The sequence below is a fragment of the Panulirus ornatus genome, chromosome 57, assembly GCF_036320965.1.
Source record: "Panulirus ornatus isolate Po-2019 chromosome 57, ASM3632096v1, whole genome shotgun sequence".
In the NCBI taxonomy this organism is placed as follows: Eukaryota; Metazoa; Arthropoda; class Malacostraca; order Decapoda; family Palinuridae; genus Panulirus; species Panulirus ornatus.
The window spans coordinates 1,665,841-1,691,336 of record NC_092280.1 but is presented as its reverse complement, the minus strand read 5'-3'; the positions used below and the strand labels follow the sequence as shown (position 1 = coordinate 1,691,336).

At 42.1% G+C, this 25,496-nt stretch overlaps 1 long non-coding RNA gene across 3 annotated transcripts in view; it reads left to right on the top strand.

The window, feature by feature from the left end:
• The window catches only part of LOC139766097 (uncharacterized), a 30,127-nt gene extending 9,022 nt beyond the window's left edge, over window positions 1-21,105 (top strand). For 2 of the 3 annotated variants that reach the window (XR_011716793.1, XR_011716792.1), the window contains 2 exons: window positions 14,459-14,610; window positions 19,369-21,105. This is a non-coding gene — a long non-coding RNA (uncharacterized lncRNA). Of the gene's footprint in view, window positions 1-14,101; window positions 14,163-14,458; window positions 14,611-19,368 lie in introns of those variants that run through there. The other variant, XR_011716791.1, reaches the window with a different exon arrangement.
• The last annotated feature ends 4,391 nt before the right edge of the window (window positions 21,106-25,496 follow it).

Here is a 25,496-nt window from a genome sequence, read left to right as displayed (position 1 = left end):
AGTGTGCCTCAGGCTATATTTAGGGGGCTGTGTTCATTCTTTATTCTTCCAGGCTTCCACTTCATTTGGCAGTTTCGCTTCTTGTTGCTGTATTCCTTGCACCTGTGCTTCAAGATGGTTGGCTCTGAACTTTCTAAGGAAGAAAAAGCCCAAATTCTCGCCTGGAAGCAAAAAATGTGGATGCACGTAGGATATCTAGGCACACAGGGCGCCCCTGCGGTCAGGCGGCTGCTTAATGCAACCCCTCATCAGTGCCTCGCCTCATTCAGGAGATCCAGACCCTATGGACCACAAACATGGACCTAGAAAATTTCAAGAACCTTGCCACTTCCATGGCCAGGCGTCTGCAGATGGTGATCAAGGCCAAGAGAGAGAGAGAGATCACCAAGCAGTGCAAACGTGTGGGATATCGCCACGGAAAATGTATGGAGAGGCAGACATGGTGTTTTGGGTATATTGTTCCATTTAAAGTAAAATCAGAATACGCTGTACACAAATTAATAGCGAAAGAACAAGAAACAGAATCGAAAGTTTAAGGGAAAGAGGCTTTTTTACCCAGCACTTGTCTGCGTGTGTGTGTGTGTGTGTGTGTGTGTGTGTGTGTGTGATGCATGACTTGTAAGACGCCTGTATACGTATGTATCTATGTATGTATGATGGATGGATGTATATGTATATTTTTCGCCTGATGTTACAAGGCTCCGCCTGTAAGAAGTACGACTGCGGGTGAAAAGTCACCTTTGGCCGAACTGTCTCACTGGGATCACAGTCTTGTCAAATACATCTCACTCTAAAAGAGTCCACCTATCCCTGCTACTTGAGGTAGCGCAGCCTTGGGCTGTAGGAGCCCTTCGAAAGAGGTTCTGTAACACCAGGACTCTTTCAATGAAATTAGCACTAGGGTAATTATGAATGAATGAATAAAAGAAATCTAAATTGAACGGAATCTAAATCCTGGATAATTAATAAAAAGAAATCTAACACCTGCTTCAGTAATTTATGATGAATGAAATTAAGCTTGAATAAATAAAAGAAATATTATGATATACAAGAGTTTAGACGTATTCACATATGAAAAGAACATTACTGCACTAAGAATATACATTTGTAGACGCGCATGAGACCACACATAGGTGTATACAGATATATGTAAACGTATGTACGGGGAATATGTAAGTACGTTGGCACATCATTATTAATGACCCCCTCATTTGTTGCCATCTCTTATTCATTTCGAATAATGGCCTTGTACTATTGTTTCTCGATCGTTAACGGGTAGTTTTAGATATGGAGTGGACTTAGTCGCTTTGCTTTCCAAATTGTTTAACATAATATGATTCCCATCACTACATAATTCTTACTCAAATTCAAAAAGCCAATTTTTCTTTCACCAGGTCATCACTTATCTAAAATTTTCCTCCAAGTATTAAAGGAAACTATCAAGAAGTTCAGACGAGAGACTTGGACTTTTCTAGCAGTGAACGTCCATTCCAAAACCCTAGTTTAACATATGGGAAATTAGATTATTTAAGATCTCTTGAGTATTGATAGGGTAATCATCTTCATTCTCAATAAGACTAAAATTTTCATCACACACTATTTTACTTGTAGACAACTTTCTAGAAGAAAGATTTTTAGGGGTTACAATAATCTATAGTTTCCCCATCTGCTAACAGCTTTTTCAATAGTATTTTCACAACTTCTTCCAATTACGTATGCAAAGTTTTGCCCTAACGAGGAAATTTTTTTGTAATGATAATCTCCGTGAAGGATACTTGATACAGGCTGCTCAGGTTGGCTGTGTCGATCGAGGCTGAAGCTTGAGCTGCAACCAGTAATGTATTCAGGAGGGGCGAGGCCCCTGGGACCTGAAGCTAGAGTGCCCTGAAATTGAATAATGGTAATAATGATAAATTTCCTAAGTGATCCCAGAGCCCCATTCGTTTGGGTAGATTGTTGGCCTGAGATTTTAAGTAATTGATTTTCCTGTCGATGTCTTTTTTATGATATCCTATCCCAGTTGTCTCCACCTTTTGGGTTAGTTAGCAGCAGACCAGCTTCAAAGACATTTTTATACTTCTTGTAACGAAAATGTGACAAATGAGGAAGTCTAAATGTTTAGTGTTGCCCTTTTCTCCCAACCTACCTAATCTAAGACATTTTCTAAAAAAACAGTGCTTGTAATGGTGTTTTCCAGTACAATAACTCTATCAGTAAGACATGAATAAATAGTAAGCCAAATCATGCAACAACTAGGAGTGTTTACGCCGTCAAATGCAACTGTAACGGAGAGGTGGTGTTATTGGCACCGTCATGCAGTACGCAGGGATGACCACAAAAATGCGATCGCTAAACATTGTCATGAAAATGATCACCCTGGCCATAGATCTTGAAAATCCCGTTATTCTATATCCCTCTGCTGATTATGCCACATGTAACGTCATTGAATCTGTCTTAATTGTTAATACTAAGAACTTTGATTTGTCCCCAGGCAACTTTTAAGACCATCCTACCTAGCATTAACCAAATCATTATGAGAGACATGACAAAACTCGAAAACATTAAAGGTTGTTCAAGACACACCCAGCTACCCAGGTCAACCCCCGCTTTGAATAGTGTAGGGTTACTGTAAGCTGAAAGCTTATCTGTACAAGGAGTCCTTAGTTCTAACAGCGTCCCAAATGATGGTCCAGATACGAATTCTGACTTAATGACCTTTTATCTCTTGATGGCCATTAAACCTAACAACATACACATTCAGGCTCAATGGCTTTATCGAAAATCCTTCACAAATGATCGTAAAGTGGCTGCTACGCGTCCTCTTGTTCCTGTTGTGTTACATCGAGACTAATTTACGAAGTGAAATGGTAAGAACAACATAGCAATCATTGCTTATTATCTGTTAGAGTCATTAAGACCATGAAAGTCATTGAGAAATTGTAAAGTAGAAATTTAAAGGCTAGACGCTGTATATATATATATATATATATATATATATATATATATATATATATATATATATATATATATATATTTTTTTTTATACTTTGTCGCTGTCTCCCGCGTTTGCGAGGTAGCGCAAGGAAACAGACGAAAGAAATGCCCCCCCCCCCATACACATGTATATACATACGTCCACACATGCAAATATACATACCTACACAGCTTTCCATGGTTTACCCCAGACGCTTCACATGCCTTGATTCAATCCACTGACAGCACGTCAGCCCCGGTATACCACATCGCTCCAATTCACTCTATTCCTTGCCCTCCTTTCACCCTCCTGCATGTTCAGGCCCCGATCACACAAAATCTTTTTCACTCCATCTTTCCACCTCCAATTTGGTCTCCCTCTTCTCCTCGTTCCCTCCACCTCCGACACATATATCCTCTTGGTCAATCTTTCCTCACTCATCCTCTCCATGTGCCCAAACCACTTCAAAACACCCTCTTCTGCTCTCTCAACCACGCTCTTTTTATTTCCACACATCTCTCTTACCCTTACGTTACTCACTCGATCAAACCACCTCACACCACACATTGTCCTCAAACATCTCATTTCCAGCACATCCATCCTCCTGCGCACAACTCTATCCATAGCCCACGCCTCGCAACCATACAACATTGTTGGAACCACTATTCCTTCAAACATACCCATTTTTGCTTTCCGAGATAATGTTCTCGACTTCCACACATTCTTCAAGGCCCCCAGAATTTTCGCCCCCTCCCCCACCCTATGATCCACTTCCGCTTCCATGGTTCCATCCGCTGCCAGATCCACTCCCAGATATCTAAAACACTTCACTTCCTCCAGTTTTTCTCCATTCAAACTCACCTCCCAATTGACTTGACCCTCAACCCTACTGTATTTAATAACCTTGCTCTTATTCACATTTACTCTTTTATATATATATATATATATATATATATATATATATATATATATATATATATATATTTTTTTTTTTTTCATACTATTCGCTATTTCCCGCGATAGCGAGGTAGCGTTAAGAACAGAGGACTGGGCCTTTGAGGGAATATCCTCACCTGGCCCTCTTCTCTGTTCCTTCTTTTGGAAAATTAAAGAAAAAAAAAAAAAACAAGAGGGGAGGATTTCCAGCCCCCCGCTCCCTTCCCTTTTAGTCGCCTTCTACGACACGCAGGGAATACGTGGGAAGTATTCTTTCTCCCCTATCCCCTATATATATATATATATATATATATATATATTATCTATTATACTTTGTCGCTGTCTCCCGCGTTAGCGAGGTAGCGCAAGGAAACAGACGAAAGAATGGCCCAACCCACCCACATACACATGCATATACGTACACGTCCACACACGCACATAAACATACCTATACATCTCAACGTATACATACATATACACACACAGACATATACACATATACACATGTACACAATTCATACTTTCTGCCCTTATTCATTCCCGTCGCCACCCCGTCACACATGAAATAACAACCCCCTCCCCCCGCATGCACGCGAGGCAGCGCCAGGTAAAGACAACAAAGGCCCCATTCGTTCACACTCAGTCTCTAGCTTTCATGTATAATGCACCGAAACCACAGCTCCCTTTCCACATCCAGGCCCCACAGAACTTTCCATGGTTTACCCCAGACGCTTCACATGCCCTGGTTCAATCCATTAACAGCACGTCGACCTCGGTATACCACATCGTTCCAATTCACTCTATTCCTTGCACACCTTTCACCCTCCTGCATGTTCAGGCCCCGATCACTCAAAATCTTTTTCACTTCATCTTTCCACCTCCAATTTGGTCTCCCACTTCTCGTTCCATCCACCTCTGACACATATATCCTCTTGGTCAATCTTTCCTTACTCATTCTCTCCATGTGACCAAACCATTTCAAAACACCCTCTTCTGCTCTCTCAACCACACTCTTTATATATATATATATATATATATATATATATATATGTGTGTGTGTGTGTGTGTGTGTGTGTGTGTAATTTATGAATAGCAATAAAGTCAACACTGAAAATAATTTATTCGGGTATATTATAAGTAAGAACACTAGCGAAACCTTAAAAGAAATTTGGCAACAGCGTTAATGAGAATATGCAAATTACATCCACTCAAAAATTAATGAAGGTCCACTTGGCCAAATTTCTGTGAGGCGAGGCTGTTTAAAACCTGGTACTGACGACCCCTCCTGCTGAAGCCCCCTCCCCTGAGAGAAATCTTTAGCTCGGGGATCTTGTATCTCCTCTCAGCTCTGTGGTACGGGAAGGTGTTACGTCTAACTTACGGGAAGTGAAGACTGTATGACGAGTACCACATGGTATATGAAGTGCATCATGCGGTACGTAGAGACGTAGTGTGTGTGTGTGTGTGTGTGTGTGTGTGTGTGTGTGTGTGTGTATCTTGCGGTACGTAGAGACAAAGATGTAGTTCACGGATACGTGGGGAAAGGATATGAGATGGACGTGAATCACATTACTTTTTGTAAGCTGAGAATACATGCCTTTTGTTCCTATATATATTCGGTAGCATCATTCCCGAAGCACAGACACGACACACAAGACCCTTCCTCCCTCACTCACTGGCCTAGCACCACACAAGTTACAGCCATATATCCCTGATGCTTCTGCTTGTGTCAGTAAAACATTAACGTAAAAATGAAACGCCTAAAAAAATGTGTAAGCATTTGACGCACATTTTAACAACGTTCGTGTTAAATATTCATTTAGAGCTGGACAACCGTTATATTTAACATCAGATGAATTAAACTCAAAAGCTCTCACTTGTGTTTACTCACCATCCCAGCACACATATTTGCGTTATGAATTATTCATATATATATATATATATATATATATATATATATATATATATATATATATATATATATATATATATAGATAGATATATATATATATATATATATATATATAGATAGAGTTGTGCGCAGGAGGATGGATGTGCTGGAAATGAGATGTTTGAGGACAATGTGTGGTGTGAGGTGGTTTGATCGAGTAAGTAACGTAAGGGTAAGAGAGATGTGTGGAAATAAAAAGAGCGTGGTTGAGAGAGCAGAAGAGGGTGTTTTGAAATGGTTTGGGCACATGGAGAGAATGAGTGAGGAAAGATTGACCAAGAGGATATATGTGTCGGAGGTGGAGGGAACGAGGAGAAGAGGGAGACCAAATTGGAGGTGGAAAGATGGAGTGAAAAAGATTTTGTGTGATCGGGGCCTGAACATGCAGGAGGGTGAAAGGAGGGCAAGGAATAGAGTGAATTGGAGCGATGTGGTATACAGGGTTTGACGTGCTGTCAGTGGATTGAATCAAGGCATGTGAAGCGTCTGGGGTAAACCATGGAAAGCTGTGTAGGTATGTATATTGCGTGTGTGGACGTGTGTATGTACATGTGTATGGGGGGGGGGGGTTGGGCCATTTCTTTCGTCTGTTTCCTTGCGCTACCTCGCAAACGCGGGAGACAGCGACAAAGTATAAAAAAAAAAAAAAAAAAATATATATATATATATATATATATATATATATATATATATATATATATATATATATATATATGCAAGAGTTTTGGAGAGAGGTGCAAGTATGCAGTCTGTTGTGGATGAGAGGGCTTGGGAAGTAAGTCAGTTGTTGTTCGCTGATGATACAGCGCTGGTGGCTGATTCGGGTGAGAAACTGCAGAAGTTGGTGACTGAGTTTGGTAAAGTGTGTGAAAGAAGAAACTTGAGGATAAATGTGAATAAGAGCAAGATTATTCGGTTCAGTAGGGTTGAGAAACAAGTTAATTGGGAGGTACATTTGAATGGAGAAACACTGGAGGAAATGAAGTGTTTTATCTATCTGGGAGTGGACTTAGCAACGGATGGAACCATGGAAGCGGAATTGAGTCACAGGGTGGGGGAGGGAGCGAAGCTTCTAGGAGCGGTGAAGAATGTGTGGAAGGCGAGAACGTTATCTCGGAGAGCAAAAATGGGTATGTTTGAAGGAGTAGTGGTTCCAACAATGTCATATGGCTGTGAGTCATGGGCTATAGATAGGGATATGCGGAGGAGGATAGATGTGATGGAAATTAATGTTTGAGGACAATATGTGGTGTGAGGTGGTTTGATCGAGTAAGTAATGAAAAGGTAAGAGAGATGTGATGTAATATAAAGAGTGTGGTTGAAAGAGCAGAAAAGGGTGTGTTGAAGTGGTATGGACACATGAAAAGAATGAGTGAGGAAAGATTGACAAAGAGGATATATGTGTCAGAGGTGGAGGGAACGAGGAGCAGTGGGAGACCAAATTGGAGGTGGAAAGATGGAGTGAAAAACATTTTGAGCGATCGAAGCCTGAACATACAGGAGGGTGAAAGGCGTGCAAGGAATAGAGTGAATTGGAACGATGTGGTATACCGGGGTCGACGTGCTGTCAATGGATTGAACCAGGGCATGTGAAGCGTCTGGGGTAAATCATGGAAAAGTCTATGGGGCCTGGATGTGGAAAGGGAACTGTGGTTTCGGTGCAGTACACATGACAACTAGAGACTGAGTGTGAACGAATGTGGCCTTTTTTGTCTGTTCTTGGCGCTGCCTTGCTGAAGGGGTGGGGAGTTGCTATTTCGTGTGTGGCAGGGTAGCGACGAGTGTGGATGAAGACGCATCAATCTTAAAGTGATAAGCAAATTGTCTGATACGAGAGAATTATGGTTAAAATCATATATTCTCATCCATATAAAGCGATAATTCAACCAATGTGATATTATCTTAAACTTGGTTTTAATACGTAAACTTCTCAGTCAGTGAAAATTTTTTATAGATAATTAGAGTTACTTGTAGCAAACACTTTGCACGCTTCTCACCCTCCTGTATGTTCAGGCCCCGATCACAAGAAATCTTTTTCACTCCATCCTTCTACCTCCAATTTGGTCTCTCACTTCTCGTTCCCTCCACCTCTGACACATACATCGTCTATGTCAATATTTCCTCACTCATTCTCTCCATGTGTCCAAACTATTTCAATACACCCTCTTTTGTTCTCTCAACCACACTCACTTTATTACCACACATGTCTCTTACCCATACAATACTTGATCAAACCACTTTACACCACGTATTGTCCTCAAACATCTCATTTCCAACACATCCACCCTCCTCCGCACAACCCTATCTATAGCCCATACCTCACAACCATATGATATTGATGGGAAACTCTGATTAAGTATCAAAAAATAAGATCCTCTGTGTTATCGTATGTAAACAACCATCCTCTGTCTTTAGCTTGGAATCAATAAGTCCAAACAGTATTGCCTGTGGTAGTGACATGTCCAGAGTCGGTTCTAACGCCATTCTCGGATGTTCTTGACGTTCCTGTAGTGTTGAAGAGTGTGGATAGGATTCTTTTAGCATTCTGAGATCCTGAATGATATCCAGTCGCTCTTATCTGGGCCTGATGCTCTTCGCCACATTGAGAATGATTACTGTGTGGAGGGAGGAGGTGTGTCAGAGGACTTGGTGAGGCACTTAACAATCCTGTGAGTGTCTCTGTCTTATATGTGCAGCTTATGGCACTCCTAGTGTGAGGTGATAATGATAATTACCAAGCAGGTACTTGAGACTTGAGTAATAACCTGCCATTAGCAGAAACTGGTTGAAAGCCCTGACATGAATAATGGTATACGAAACCATCTTATCTTGATTACTGAGATGTACCAGGGAATGAGATTCCCACTATCGATGCATAAGTCAGGTCTTGATGTTATAGGTATTTCGATCCTACATAGCGTGAGTAATGTGGTCCATGAAGCACTTGAGAGAGTGATTCATCATCACAGGCACCTATCATGATACAAGGACGGTTCCCTCAGCAGTCAAAATGTTTCTTTGGTTACAGTTTACACTTAGGAGGAAAATACAGGAGGGAAAGTCATCTCAACACCAGGTACTCACTTCTCAGCGGCTGATACCTGTAAGGAGGTCTTACTAGAAGAATTTTTAAGTCGTCCTTGTGGACATAGTGACTACGACGCCCTGGTAGACGCAATGGCTACGACGTCCTTGTAGACGCAATGCCTACGACCTTCTGGCTGACGTAGTGACTACAACTAAACTTGAGAGAATTAATCCTTCATTCACTCCACCACCTGTCTTGATCTCGCTCCTCTAGCACCTATGTAACCCAAGCTAGTAAGTAACCTAAGATGCTGAGGGAATCAGGTTCGTAAATGAATTATTAAGGTTTGTAAGTTACTCAGGCTCGTAAGTTACCCAGGTTCGTAAGTATGTTGCCCAGGTTCGTAAGTAAGTTACCCAGGTTCGTAGGTATGTTACCCAGGTTCGTAAGTAAGTTACCCAGGTTCGTAAGTATGTTACCCAGGTTCGTAAGTAAGTTATCCAGGTTTATGAGTAAGGAATTATTCCAAGACTACTTAGGTTAGTAACGTTCACCCCAGTGTGGCCAACTGCTCATACATCTCTGGTGGCTCTTCTACCTCCTCCCTGTGAACCAATGTGGAATCAAAATCCTTCCTGCCTTATTAACTCCCTGGTCCTCACCTCTCTTCATCCATTTCCATCTCCAGTGTTACAGTTTCCTTCTCTTTGTGTCATTTCAGCCACTGTATCGTTAGCTGTCTTCACCATTCGCCAGGCGACTGTTGACCTAACCTCTGTTTAGATACAGCCGTATGTGTTGACCACTATGATCTTCACTCCCTTTCTACGAATACTGAAGCTGTGGAATTCCCTTCCGTCTTTTGTCTTTCCCTCTACTTAGATCCTTTTCTCCTTCACACAACGGATCTACAAACACCTGGGGAGTTCAAGTCAATCCTTCCTGCAGTTTTGTTCCTCCTGCCATAGTGTTGTCTTACCTTCCACTCGAGATGACCCGGCGTAGGACATACGTTACTCGTGTCGTGTTAGGTCGTTATGAAAAATGTACGTCCAGTGTGGTGGTGGTTGGCCTTGGTGAACTCAGATTGATCGTGTGGCGGAGTTCAGTCAGCCAAGCAGGAAGGGTCGTGTGGTTGGAGTCAGCCAAGCAAGATGTGGTAAGACAGTCCAGCCTTTGATCTCCCTCTCAGGGAGAAACTTTCCTCCCCCTCCTTCCCTGGTACACACACGAGAATGGTGGCCCACGTCTCGTAGATGGAGATCCTGTAGCATCGGTCTCGTAGATGGCGAGACCTATATAATGTCTCTTATGGATGGGGAGTCTTGTAGTATCTCTCTAGAAGATGAGAGACTTGCAGAGTCTGTCTCTCGATGTTGAGAGACTTCTAGTGTCTCTCTTGTATAGCCTCTCTCGTAGATGGGAAAGTGTGCACTCTCTCTCTCTCTCTCTCTCTCTCTCTCTCTCTCTCTCTCTCTCTCTCTCTCTCTCTCTCTCTCTCTCTCTCTCTCTCTCTCTCTCTCTCTCTCTCTCTCTCTCTCTCTCTCTCTCTCCCCCAACGAACAGATCTTGACCATGGCCCTCGCTAGAGCTCTGTCCTCGTCCAATAATTCTTTCTGGACAATATCAAGACATCTGACCTTCCTCACATATAACCATGTGTGCACGAAGGTCACGTTACGCTCTAGCCGTGACCTCTCCACCCGTGACCCCCCTCCAGCCGTCGACCTAACGAATTAGATGAATGATTTCATGTAAACGAGCGAAGATAAGATGCGGGCAAACGTCACGCCCATTTACATTGTTGACCCTCGAAGCACAATTGGCCAATTAGCTAATTGATGGCAGTAATTGATGCTGTGGAGGGAGGCGAGTGTCATGCCAACTGCTTGTTAGCGCCATGTCGTCCCCCTAGCCATTACCATTCGTTGAACATACTTGCCAACTAACCAGCATATCATAAGCAAAGTATACTACAGGATATAGTGAAATATATCCTCCCTAGCTGGTTTAGGGGTATGCTGGTCATACCCCCTGGTGATGACTCTACCCCCGTGCTGGTTCTACTCCGTAGAGGTACAACCCCAACCCATCTCCCCCGTGCTGGATTTAACCCCCGTGTTTGATTCACCCCACAAAAGGAGGCCTGGTGTCCGGGGATGTCCATGAGACTCATCACCCACGACCGAGTTGTGAGTAGAGATTGACTCATCCGGTCTCCATACGTCAGATGAGACAGTTGAGGAGTGTGGTCATAGGACCTCCGAGGTCATATTGATGGAAGTAGAGACGGCAAGAAACAAGGAGATAGAAGAAAGAAGACAGGAATAAACGGACAGATAAGAGAGAGAGAGAGAGAGAGAGAGAGAGAGAGAGAGAGAGAGAGAGAGAGAGAGAGAGAGATAAAAGGAAAGTGTGATGAGGAACTGAAATAAAGGATCGACGGGGAAATAAAAAGCACTATGGTACGACCCTTGAGCACGTCGTTACGACCCTTGACCACGACGACACGACCTTAAACATGACGGCCTGGTCTTTAACCCGACCCCAAGCGTTCATTACACAATCCTCACCGACCGGCCCATTCCAGGGGCCCAGAATGGACACCACCACCACCACCCCACCTCCACGTCTGCTAGCTATGGTCTTTCCTTGGTCTCGTCGGTCGCCATCATGTCCGCCTGACTGGGGGAAGATAAAGGATTCGTCAATGGTCTGTTACATAGCCAGGTCCCCTCCCTCTACCCTCTGAAGGCACTCAGCCCAGGGACACAACAGGGACGACTGTCGCTCTCAGGGGCCCTTGACCTAGCCCTTAAGGGTGAGGTCAAAGGCTGGGTCATCATACCCAAAAGGGTCTATGATGCCAAAGGCCATAGTAAGTTAGAAGTGTTTGCTACAATGAAGGTCATTCATTTCCTTCATTACGTTACATGTAGATTCTACATTTCCTTGCTTCTACTAACAGCTGGTGATAAATGAAAGTTCAGATGAGGTCAAAATTGTCAGGTCAGGTCAGATGATATCTAGTTTTGTTAGTTCAGTTCAAGTGAAATTCTTCAAAATCTAGCGCTTATAGTGACCCTGACTCTGGCAAAACTTTGTTTCGTTTTGCCCTTGAGAGACACATTAAACTCTTCATAAATCACTTCCAAAGATTTTAATTTGAATCGGTTTCAAAGTTCATGCTATAAAGCAATAACCACACCATGTTATTAGAAAGCTTTGTAATGATGAAACATCATAGTGTGGTTCCCGGGTGATGAACGTTTCTCTTTTTGAAATGCGTTCCTCCTTGAACTAGCTACGTGCATGGATGTAAGAGAGCGAACCTGCCTCTTTTTTGTAATGTCAAGTTAGAGATATATATTCCTTGACTCTTGCCTTCATTTTCTTGGATGATTTAATATCTCAGAGACGTCGGCAAGTGAGTGCACTGCAAACATAATCAGGGAATCATACCTGAGGCGAAGGGAGGAAGGTTATTTTTGCCTGGCCATATTCTTTATCCGATCGCTTCTCCGACATGGACGTCTATTTTAGCTGAGAAAAAGTGTCCCCCTGGTGTTCTCTTGGGAGACATTGTACTCGGTAGAATCATGACGAAATGCAGGAGACTAGGAACACCAGAGACAAGCTGGAAAGAGCGTGGTAGTCTTCTGGTAGAGTGGGTTGCAGTGCACGGAGACGTCATTGCCTCAGTCTAGTTAGTCTGGGTCAAGCCCGGCTGGTTTGAGGTGATTCAGAGCCCTTCTCTCAGCACTCCCACTCTAAGGCCTTTATCATGAGTCCCTTAACACGTTGAACACTTATCTGATCTCCAGATAACAGGCTGGCTCATTTATCCGACTTTTTATCCGTACCAGTGTATGGTATTCGTACCAGTGTACGGTATATCCAGTTACGTGGTCATCCTCAGATCCGATTACAATCGTAGAACAGGAATTATATCTACTGATGATAGAAGGGACAAGTCATATGTTAGGAGACATATCGCTGTAACTGAAATCAAAAGATGCAGAATCACTGTAGAATGTTTCGAGTGCGAGGACAGCGTCGACCGACGCACTTCCCTGTCTTCCACTGAGCTTCTTGGTTGTAACTGGAGTGTATTGCGCTCTTGTAGTTACCAGTAACGGGTACCTTAAGTACACATACCTGACTGATGTTAGTAATGGTACATCGAACACACACCAGACCAGTGCCAATAATGGCACACCTGGGACCGAACCGTCACTGCAAGCAGCGCGGGCTAGGCTAAGCCTTGGAAAATCTCTCCACGCACACACTGTCACCGACACCACCATTAGTAAGATAATGCAATACCAATCTCCTTAATGTGATACAGACGACAAAGCTCAATAATGACTAATCATTGGCAGTCTGGGTCATTAATATACATGATCGAGGAAGATACGACGACCTTAGAGTATAATAGCATGGCCTTTGACTTGATCCCCAAGGGTCATGTCAAATTCCAGGCCATCGTGCCCAAGGATACTACCGCCGTGTTCAAGGGTTAACCACAGAATGCCCTCCTAATTGTCTTATGAGGATTCTCGTTTGATAGCCATTTAGCTGGTGAAGAGAGAGGATAGTAGGGAGAGACTGTATGCTGTAGCAAGGGACAAAAATATACGACAAACTAAGGAATATAGCACCAGACTTACAGGTTCTTCCAAAATTCTTTTTGACTGTGGTAGAAATCAACAACAAAGATCAACGTAAGAAAACTAAAAGACATGTAGTAATTAACAACATCCGGAGAGATATGTTGTCCCCTCATCTCTTCTTTGAGTATGATCATTCAATAAGTTGCTTTTGTGATTCTCCGGTGATCACATATATGTCCAGATAGGCTGAACTTGAGCAATGTGGCTGACATTACCTGACTCAAAGCACACAGTGGAGACCTTGGACCTGAATTCACTGACCTCTGATAATTGTGGACATTTCTGATATTCTCTTCCTTGATAACAGGATTTAACCTACAAGAATCCATGCTTTAGGAACTAATAGAATATATATATTTGATAGTTTTACCAGTTACGTTAAGGGGGGGGGGGACAAACATTACAGGCGAAAGCATCGGTCTTAACGCCATCTATATTAGAAATTTGTAACCAAAGACCCTGGTGATCGGGTAGCTTCCAGATATTACTATTTTCGTAACATAAAGTTTACGTTTACTGTGCCTTCTTGCTATAACCTCGTAACGTCAAAGTAATACACTCAAGACGTCTCACCAGTTGACGAACAACACAGGTCAGAGGGTAAGTGCTACTCTAACTCTTTTTGTGTGTGTGCTTGTTCCTGGTGAAGGCCTATCTCCACCAGTCCTACCTCATTCTTAGTGCTTTCCTCAATTAACTACAGCAGTTACTGAAGTACCGACTGGGCGGTCGGTGCAACACCCACTAAACATTTTCTGTATTCCTCCTTGTATATACATTGTTTATGATTCATTTGTATGTATATTTAGCCAGGGTTAGGATGTATTTAGCTTATAGGGACAAGACTGCAAAGTCAAAATCGAACAGGATCGCAGGCCTAATGACCTCCCTTACAGGTCGATGGCCGTAGAACCCACCAAGGAAGCAGTTGTGTGTGTGTGACCAGTGCCACATCGACACGACGACGCTTGAACACCAGTCTCCTTACAGTTGTGTATACCACTGTCGTTAACACCATGCCTGTGTTCATCACTGGACTCCAGCCATGGTTAGTAAACATTTTATGTTATTCTCGACTTCAGCCTTAGGAAATTGAATCAGTGAGTTCTGTTTACCCACATTGGAGAGATATATGACGGAGAACATTGTAGATACTCCTAGCGATCTCTATGAAAGCTTTGACAGAACGTTCATGATTACTTTTTCTGTCACGTATAGCACTTTCCTCCCTACTAATCAATACTCGTGTACTATATCCTTCAAGTATCCTTCACATCTTGCTAGGGATAATAGGAAGACCACAAATTGTTGTTATACGTCTTCACTGAGCGGGTTGGGTTGTGCGAAGCGCTTCGACCACTGTTCATAAACCACCGAGGGATGACGTGTGCAATCCATCATTTACCTCGTCTTTGAAAGCGATTAGTAAGGATTCTAACACTGAGTACTGCGTCTTTAGATGTCGGCTATATTATTCACTAATGAATATTAGAGAAGCAAGTTTTCTCAGTATGTCTTGGACCAGTCAGGTTGTCAGCCAGGAAGTGACAGTGGTTCAGCGACCGTCAGGAAACTATTAATACCTGTTCATAATGATCCTGACCCGTGCAGGAATCCTTTGTTTACGTATAGTCTAAACATCTAACAGTAATTATATTAGAGTGAGCTTGGATAACGCTTGAGGTATCCTATTCCAAATCATTTGACTCGAGTCTAATGACTCTCCTCGTCTGGTGTGACCACATCCTTAACACGGTGGTAACTCAGCAAGGGAAGGGTCACCCTCGACGAGGTTGTATCTTCGCCAGCAGACTGAATATAATGAACTGCCACTCTAAAATGCCCCACAAAGAGTTAGGCACCTTGCCCTGCTTTAGTATGGATCGCAGCCTCGAAGCTTCAGGAGCTTATAGCTGGGGTTTTGAGATGTATTGATAATGAGAATATATATATATATATATATATATATATATATATATATATATATATATATATATATATATATATATATATATATATTGTTGACTGGTTGGTAAGGTTATTTTATGTATGTATGATTCATGGTGAGGTGCCTGAGGATTGGCGGAATGCTTGCATAGTGCCATTGTACAAAGGCAAAGGGGATAAGAGTGAGTGCTCAAATTACAAAGGTATAAGTTTGTTGAGTATTCCTGGTAAATTATATGGGAGGGTATTGATTGAGAGGGTGAAGGCATGTACAGAGCATCAGATTGGGGAAGAGCAGTGTGGTTTCAGAAGTGGTAGAGGATGTGTGGATCAGGTGTTTGCTTTGAAGAATGTGAGAAATACTTAGAAAAGCAAATGGACTTGTATGTAGCATTTATGGATCTGGAGAAGGCATATGATAGAGTTGGTAGAGATGCTCTGTGGAAGGTATTAAGAATATATGGTGTGGGAGGCAAGTTGTTAGAAGCAATGAAAAGGTTTCATCGAGGATGTAAGGCATGTGTACGTGTAGGAAGAGAGGAAAGTGATTGGTTCTCAGTGAACGTAGGTTTGCGGCAGGGATGTGTGAGGTCTCCATGGTTGTTTAATTTGTTTATGGATGGGGTTGTTAGGGAAGTGAATGCAAGAGTTTTGGAAAGAGGGGCAAGTATGCAGTCTGTTGTGGATGAGAGAGCTTGGGAAGTGAGTCAGTTGTTGTTCGCTGATGATACAGCGCTGGTGGCTGATTCATGTGAGAAACTGCAGAAGTTAGTGACTGAGTTTGGTAAAGTGTGTGAAAGTTGAGAGTAAATGTGAATAAGAGTAAGGTTATTAGGTAAAGTAGGGTGGAGGATCAAGTAAATTGAGAGGTAAGTTTGAATGGAGAAAAACTGGAGGAAGGGAAGTGTTTTAGATATCTGGGAGTGGATTTGGCAGCGGATGGAACCATGGAAGCGGAAGTGAATCATAGGGTGGGGGAGTGGGCGAAAATTCTGGGAGCCTTGAAGAATGTGTGGAAGTCGAGAACATTATCTTGGAAAGCAAAAATGGCTATGTTTGAAGGAATAGTGGTTCCAACAATGTTGTATGGTTGCGAGGCATGGGCTATGGATAGAGTTGTGTGCAGGAGGGTGGATGTGCTGGAAATGAGATGTTTGAGGACAATATGTGGTGTGAGGTGGTTTGATCGAGTAAGTAATGTAAGGGTGAGAGAGACATGTGGAAATAAAAAGAGTATGGTTGAGAGAGCAGAAGAGGGTGTTTTGAAATGGTCTGGTCACATGGAGAGAATGAGTGAGGAAAGATTGACCAAGAGGATATATGTGTCAGGGGTGGAGGGAACGAGGAGAAGTGGGAGACCAAATTGGAGGTGGAAAGATGGAGTGAAAAAGATATTGAGTGATCGGGGCCTGAACATGCAGGAGGGTGAAAGGAAGGCAAGGAATAGAGTGAATTGGATCGATAGAGAATAAAAAGATGTTCTGGAAGGAGGTAAATAAAGTGCGTAAGACAAGGGAGCAAATGGGAACTTCAGTGAAGGGCGCAAATGGGGAGGTGATAACAAGTAGTGGTGATGTGAGAGGGAGATGGAGTGAGTATTTTGAAGGTTTGTTGAATGTGTTTGATGATAGAGTGGCAGATATAGGGTGTTTTGGTCGAGGTGGTGTGCAAAGTGAGAGGGTTAGGGAAAATGATTTGGTAAACAGAGAAGAGGTAGTGAAAGCTTTGCGGATGATGAAAGCCGGCAAGGCAGCAGGTTTGGATGGTATTGCAGTGGAATTTATTAAAAAAGGGGGTGACTGTATTGTTGACTGGTTGGTAAGGTTATTTAATGTATGTATGACTCATGGTGAGGTGCCTGAGGATTGGCGGAATGCGTGCATAGTGCCATTGTACAAAGGCAAAGGGGATAAGAGTGAGTGCTCAAATTACAGAGGTATAAGTTTGTTGAGTATTCCTGGTAAATTATATGGGAGGGTATTGATTGAGAGGGTGAAGGCATGTACAGAGCATCAGATTGGGGAAGAGCAGTGTGGTTTCAGAAGTGGTAGAGGATGTGTGGATCAGGTGTTTGCTTTGAAGAATGTATGTGAGAAATACTTAGAAAAGCAAATGGATTTGTATGTAGCATTTATGGATCTGGAGAAGGCATATATATATATATATATTACACTACTAAATTACCGCTTGCTACTATAATTAAGTGTTGTTTTACTGACGTGTCTTTAGAATATTATTGTACGAGTAAATATTGAATATTCATTTTGCTTCTATAATGGATTTTGGGAGTTTTGATTATTTATGGTTTGTGAAGAGTTCCTTCCCCGTATGACTTTAAGCAAGTGTTTGGTGACACAGTTATAGAAGGAAGCAAGGCAAGTGACACGCCCTTCCTTATCCTTGGTGAAATATTGAAATATTAACCCAAAAACTAAACTTAAGGAAAGATTCGTCTCAAGTACTGTTATGATATCTACATCTTTTGTAAGCCCAAAAAGGGATGATAAAGATGAGGGAGGGAGTAGTACATTATCCTGTCCTTTTAATGTAATTAGTTAATATTTGTTTCAATCTCAAGTTATTGAACCTTGGGTTCAGTATATTCCAAAGCTACTCAGATGTTTTAAATATATTTCAAAGCGCACCATATTTTCACCCAGTTAAAGGACTAAACATTATAGTCATAACTTGAAAGTTCTGCTAGCCACACATATTAACAGTAGCTATTAAGTTTAGTTTTCGTAGTTTTTCAAATGATATACATACACATGGTACATTCTGTAAGTTAGCAGTGAGCGTTAATTTTAGTATTGGCAAAGCATACATGATATTTATTGACAGTTTTATCAAGCAAGTGGGTGCTTGAGGGAGATAATTAGATTTTGGCAGCCTGCCTTATGTTACACTGAAGTTGACTGAACAGATAACTACAAGACGGGCCATCAGCATGACACAGGCCTGGGCCTAGCTCAAAAGTGGCTAGTCTTGCTACCACTCTGTCCACTGGATTGTAGAAAATGGATAAATCTATGTTAACTAACTGAAACACACCAAATAACACACATGCAACACTATACACCTTGCAGCCCTATGCCATACACAAAAGGCAACACTATGCACACAGTATTATACACCACTTGACAAACTTGTACACCCCACCCAAAACACTACACTCGCCACGTCAGAATACTATACAAACCACGTAACAACACTCCTGTGTTGTGAAGACGCACCTGAACGCTACAAACATCTGGCCTGATCCTTACAGGTCAGATCAAAGTCCATCCTCGCTCCATCCTCATCCACTGGCCTTTGACCTGGTCTTTAAGGATCAGATCAAATGCTGGTTTTGGTTAAGCATGTTTTGTATACCAGTTACGGTGTTGAATGTTAAAAAGATTAAACAAACAATGCTTAATCTTTTGGAAACATAACCTAAAAGTACATTTTTTAGTGAGATGTGAATGAATTGAATGTTATGTTCAAATTTTGAATGCAGACAGTATAGTTTCAAAGTTTAATAATGAAGAAAATTCAAAATAAGGGGCCACATATTGTGGCAAATGAAAAAATAAGAATAGATTACTGTATCTGTAAGTAGTACAGGTGTAATTTATGTTTTCTCTGTCTCTGACCCCTGTTCCCTTCTGGAACTCCAAAGGGGTGGCCACGGCAATAGTCTCCATAACTAGTGAACTCCATTGCTGCTTCTTAGCCTTTAGCATCTTGCCCTTAACAGGCCTAAAGGCAGGGCTAACACATAGCACTCGTTGCAGGAAATTGTTGTCACAAAAAATGAGTTGTGTGAGTTAAGTGATGTCAAGTGTTGTGTGTGACAAGGAGAGATCATATGTTTCAGGACAAAATGGCAGCAGCCCAATTGTGGGTAAGGCTGAAAGAAAAGACAGCTGCCTTTGATAAAGGATTGCGACGAGTATAATTGAAGTGCTGGCTAAGTACACAGCTGTCAAAACCCTCCTGATACTCAGGAAAGTAGTACCAGTAACATACCTCCCTGGACAGTGGCTGCCTACCAACACCTACCAGTGGAAGGTGTTCAGTGAAGCAGTGCTTGCACAATAAAACCAAAATGTATATGTAGAAACTACAATTTTAACTAAAATATATTTGAAGCATTAACAGATATAAATTTCTCACACTCCATCAATTTAAGATGCTTCTTATCTTTAAATCTGCCAGTCACAGATGTAACTGTAAAATACCATATTGATTATGGGCTAAAGTCTCTGTCCATGACATATAATTTTAAGAACACAGAAATACTCTTTTCTTTTTATATGTCAGTTTAAACAAAACTTGCACAAAAAGATCATTGAGCCAATGATTGTTCTTCAGAAATATGGTGAGACATACATCATAACCTTACAATTAAATACTTTCATTGTACTGAGATGATTCTTTTGCTGAAGCATCTTGAGTGAAAATTATCATGTTTTTAGGAAAAAAATCTTAGCTCTGAATTCCTTTGTCCTAATACCGTAGAACAGTGAGGTCTTTAAATCTGCAAGACAGCAATTCTGGAAATTGCTAGAAATAAATTGTACAGGTCAAAATATGACATATATACATTTTAAGAATAGAATTCTTATATCGGTTTTCCTCAACAATTGTCACTTAAATGTGTTTATCAATTTGGGGGCATTAGACTTTATTTCAATAACATTGATATATCTCTCTTGCAGTAATATCATCTCAACTTTGATGATATAAAGCGATAAATCCAATTTAGGGAAGATTTCTTACATTCAAACAAAACAGTGCAGTGGCAAAATAGTACTTGTATAAAAAATTTTCATACTTCGCTTTTTCCCAAGTGAGTGAGGTAGCATCGAACATGGACAAAGAATGGCTACATCCACTCACATACATTCTATGGCTGTCATGTGTAATGCCCCAAAATCACAGCTTCACATCCAGGCCTCACAAACCTTTCCATGGTTTACCCAGACGATTCACCTGCCCTGGTTCAGTCCACTGACATGTCAACCCCAGTATACCACATTGCTCAAATTCTTTTTTATCACAATCATACCTTTCACCCTCCTACATGAGGCCCAAACAATCAAAATCTATTTTACTCCATCCCTCCATCTCCATTTTGATCCCCGTTCTCCTTGTTTTCTCCACTTCTAACACACATATCCTCTTTATAAACCTTTCCTCACTCATTCTCATCATATGTCCAAACAATTTCAGCCCACCACCATCTCTCTCAAGCACACTTTTTATTATGATTAATCTCCCTTTCTTTTACATTACTTATTTGATCAAACCAACTTGCACCACAAGGTATCCTTAAACATTTCATTTCCAACACATCCACCTTACTCTGCCCCTTATCTATAACCAATATCTCACATTCACATAATATTCTTGGAACCATTGTTCCTTCAAAAAATACCCGTTTTTGCCCTCAAATTATGGGAATGTTTAAAGCAAATTAATTTTACTATAAATTCTAATGATTTCTATTAATATATTTTATATACATACACTTGACAGCTAGAGACTGAGTGTAAACAAATGTGGCCTTTTTTGTCTGTTCCTGGCACTACCTCGCTGAAGCAGGGGTTAGTGATGCTATTTCCTCTGGGGCAGGGTAGCGACAGGAATGGATGAAGGCAAGCAAGTATGAACATGTACATGTGTATATATGTATGTGTATGTATATGAGCGTGTATGGGAGTTTACGTATATATATATGTGTGTGTATACGAGTGGAGGGGTCATTCTTCATCTGTTTCCTGGCACTACCTTGCTGATGCAGGAAACAGCAATTAAGTATAATATGTGGAAGGCAAGAACGTTATCTCGGAGCAAAAATGGGTATGTTTGAAGGAATAGTTGTTCTAACAATGTTAGATGGTTGCGAGGCGTGGGCTATAGATAGGGTTGTGCAGAGGAGAGTGGATGTGTTGGAGATGAAATGTATGAGGACAATATGTGGTGTGAGGTGGTTTGATCGAGTAAGCAATGAAAGGGTAAGAGAGATGTGTGGCAATAAAAAGAGTGTAGTTGAGAGAGCAGAAGAGGGTGTGTTGAAATGGTTTGGACATGTGGAGAGAATGAGTGAGGAAAGATTGACAAAGAGGATATATGTCAGAGGTGGAGGGAAAAAGGAGAAGTGGGAGACCAAATTGGAGGTGGAAGGATGGGGTGAAAGAGATTTTGAGCGATCGGGGCCTGAACATACAAGAGGGTGAAGGGCGAGCAAGGAATAGAGTGAATTGGAACTATGTGGTATAACAGGGTTGACATGCTGTCAATGGATTGAACCAGGGCATGTGAAGTGTCTGGGGTTAACCATGGAAAGGTCTGTGGGGCCTGGATGTGGAAAGGGAGCTGTGGTTTCGGTGCAATACACATGACTGCTAGAGCTGTGGTTTCGGTGCATTATTACATGACAGCTAGAGACTGAGTGTGAACGAATGGGGCCTTTGTTGTCTTTTCCTAGTGCTACCTCACGCACATGAGGGGGGAGTGGGTTGTTCTTCCATGTGTGGCGAGGTGGCGATGGGAATAAATAAAGGCAGACAGCATGAATTATGTACATGTGTATATATGTATATGTCTGTGTGTGTATATATATGTATACATTGAGATGTATAGGTATGTATATTTGCGTGTGTGGACGTGTATGTATATACATGTGTATGTGGGTGGGTTGGGCCATTCTTTCATCTGTTTCCTTTCGCTACCTCGCTAACGCAGGAGACAGTGACAAAGCAAAATAAAAAAAAATATATATATTTCTAAGCGGGGGGCCGGAAATCCTTCCCTCCTTGTATTAACTTTCTAAAAATGGGAAACAGAAGAAGGAGTCACGCGGGGAGTGATCATCCTCCTCGAAGGCTCAGAGTGGGGTGCCTAAATGTGTGTGGATGTAACCAAGATGTGAAAAAAGGAGAGATAGGTAGTATGTTTGAGGAAAGGAACCTGGATGTTTTGGCTCTGAGTGAAACGAAGCTCAAGGGTAAAGGGGAAGAGTGGTTTGGAAATGTCTGGGGAGTGAAGTCAGGGGTTAGTGAGAGGACAAGAGCAAGGGAAGGAGTAGCAATACTCCTGAAACAGGAGTTGTGGGAGTATGTGATAGAATGTAAGAAAGTAAATTCTCGATTAATATGGGTAAAATTGAAAGTTGATGGAGAGAGGTGGGTGATTATTGGTGCATATGCACCTGGACATGAGAAGAAAGATCATGAGAGGCAAGTGTTTTGGGAGCAGCTAAATGAGTGTGTTAGCGGTTTTGATGCACGAGACCGGGTTATAGTGATGGGTGATTTGAATGCAAAGGTGAGTAATGTGGCAGTTGAGGGAATAATTGGTATGCATGGGGTGTTCAGTGTTGTAAATGGAAATGGTGAAGAGCTTGTAGATTTATGTGCTGAAAAAGGACTGATGATTGGGAATACCTGGTTTAAAAAGCGAGATATACATAAGTATACTTATGTAAGTAGGAGAGATGGCCAGAGAGCGTTATTGGATTACGTGTTAATTGACAGGCGTGCGAAAGAGAGACTTTTGGATGTTAATGTGCTGAGAGGTGCAACTGGAGGGATGTCTGATCATTATCTTGTGGAGGCTAAGGTGAAGATTAGTATGGGTTTTCAGAAAAGAGGAGTGAATGTTGGGGTGAAGAAGGTGGTGAGAGTAAGTGAGCTTGGGAAGGAGACCTGTGTGGGGAAGTACCAGGAGAGACTGTGTACAGAATGGAAAAAGGTGAGAACAATGGAAGTAAGGGGAGTGGGGGAGGAATGGGATGTATTTAGGGAATCAGTGATGGATTGCGCAAAAGATGCTTGTGGCATGAGAAGAGTGGGAGGTGGGCTGTTTAGAAAGGGTAGTGAGTGGTGGGATGAAGAAGTAAGAGTATTAGTGAAAGAGAAGAGAGAGGCATTTGGACGATTTTTGCAGGGAAAAAATGCAATTGAGTGGGAGAAGTATAAAAGAAAGAGACAGGAGGTCAAGAGAAAGGTGCAAGAGGTGAAAAAAAGGGCAAATGAGAGTTGGGGTGAGAGACTATCAGTAAATTTTAGGGAGAATAAAAAGATGTTCTGGAAGGAGGTAAATAGGGTGCGTAAGACAAGGGAGCAAATGGGAACTTCAGTGAAGGGCGTAAATGGGGAGGTGATAACAAGTAGTGGTGATGTGAGAAGGAGATGGAATGAGTATTTTGAAGGTTTGTTGAATGTGTCTGATGACAGAGTGGCAGATATAGGGTGTTTTGGACGAGGTGGTGTGCAAAGTGAGAGGGTTAGGGAAAATGATTTGGTAAACAGAGAAGAGGTAGTAAAAGCTTTGCGGAAGATGAAAGCCGGCAAGGCAGCAGGTTTGGATGGTATTGCAGTGGAATTTATTAAAAAAGGGGGTGACTGTATTGTTGACTGGTTGGTAAGGTTATTTAATGTATGTATGACTCATGGTGAGGTGCCTGAGGATTGGCGGAATGCGTGCATAGTGCCATTGTACAAAGGCAAAGGGGATAAGAGTGAGTGCTCAAATTACAGAGGTATAAGTTTGTTGAGTATTCCTGGTAAATTATATGGGAGGGTATTGATTGAGAGGGTGAAGGCATGTACAGAGCATCAGATTGGGGAAGAGCAGTGCGGTTTCAGAAGTGGTAGAGGATGTGTGGATCAGGTGTTTGCCTTGAAGAATGTATGTGAGAAATACTTAGAAAAGCAAATGGATTTGTATGTAGCATTTATGGATCTGGAGAAGGCATATGATAGAGTTGATAGAGATGCTCTGTGGAAGGTATTAAGAATATATGGTGTGGGAGGCAAGTTGTTAGAAGCAGTGAAAAGTTTTTATCGAGGATGTAAGGCATGTGTACGTGTAGGAAGAGAGGAAAGTGATTGGTTCTCAGTGAATGTAGGTTTGCGGCAGGGGTGTGTGATGTCTCCATGGTTGTTTAATTTGTTTATGGATGGGGTTGTTAGGGAGGTAAATGCAAGAGTCCTGGAAAGAGGGGCAAGTATGAAGTCTGTTGGGGATGAGAGAGCTTGGGAAGTGAGTCAGTTGTTGTTCGCTGATGATACAGCGCTGGTGGCTGATTCATGTGAGAAACTGCAGAAGCTGGTGACTGAGTTTGGTAAAGTGTGTGGAAGAAGAAAGTTAAGAGTAAATGTGAATAAGAGCAAGGTTATTAGGTACAGTAGGGTTGAGGGTCAAGTCAATTGGGAGGTGAGTTTGAATGGAGAAAAACTGGAGGAAGTGAAGTGTTTTAGATATCTGGGAGTGGATCTGTCAGCGGATGGAACCATGGAAGCGGAAGTGGATCATAGGGTGGGGGAGGGGGCGAAAATTTTGGGAGCCTTGAAAAATGTGTGGAAGTCGAGAACATTATCTCGGAAAGCAAAAATGGGTATGTTTGAAGGAATAGTGGTTCCAACAATGTTGTATGGTTGCGAGGCGTGGGCTATGGATAGAGTTGTGCGCAGGAGGATGGATGTGCTGGAAATGAGATGTTTGAGGACAATGTGTGGTGTGAGGTGGTTTGATCGAGTAAGTAACGTAAGGGTAAGAGAGATGTGTGGAAATAAAAAGAGCGTGGTTGAGAGAGCAGAAGAGGGTGTTTTGAAATGGTTTGGGCACATGGAGAGAATGAGTGAGGAAAGATTGACCAAGAGGATATATGTGTCGGAGGTGGAGGGAACGAGGAGAAGAGGGAGACCAAATTGGAGGTGGAAAGATGGAGTGAAAAAGATTTTGTGTGATCGGGGCCTGAACATGCAGGAGGGTGAAAGGAGGGCAAGGAATAGAGTGAATTGGAGCGATGTGGTATACAGGGGTTGACGTGCTGTCAGTGGATTGAATCAAGGCATGTGAAGCGTCTGGGGTAAACCATGGAAAGCTGTGTAGGTATGTATATTTGCGTGTGTGGACGTGTGTATGTACATGTGTATGGGGGGGGGGGTTGGGCCATTTCTTTCGTCTGTTTCCTTGCGCTACCTCGCAAACGCG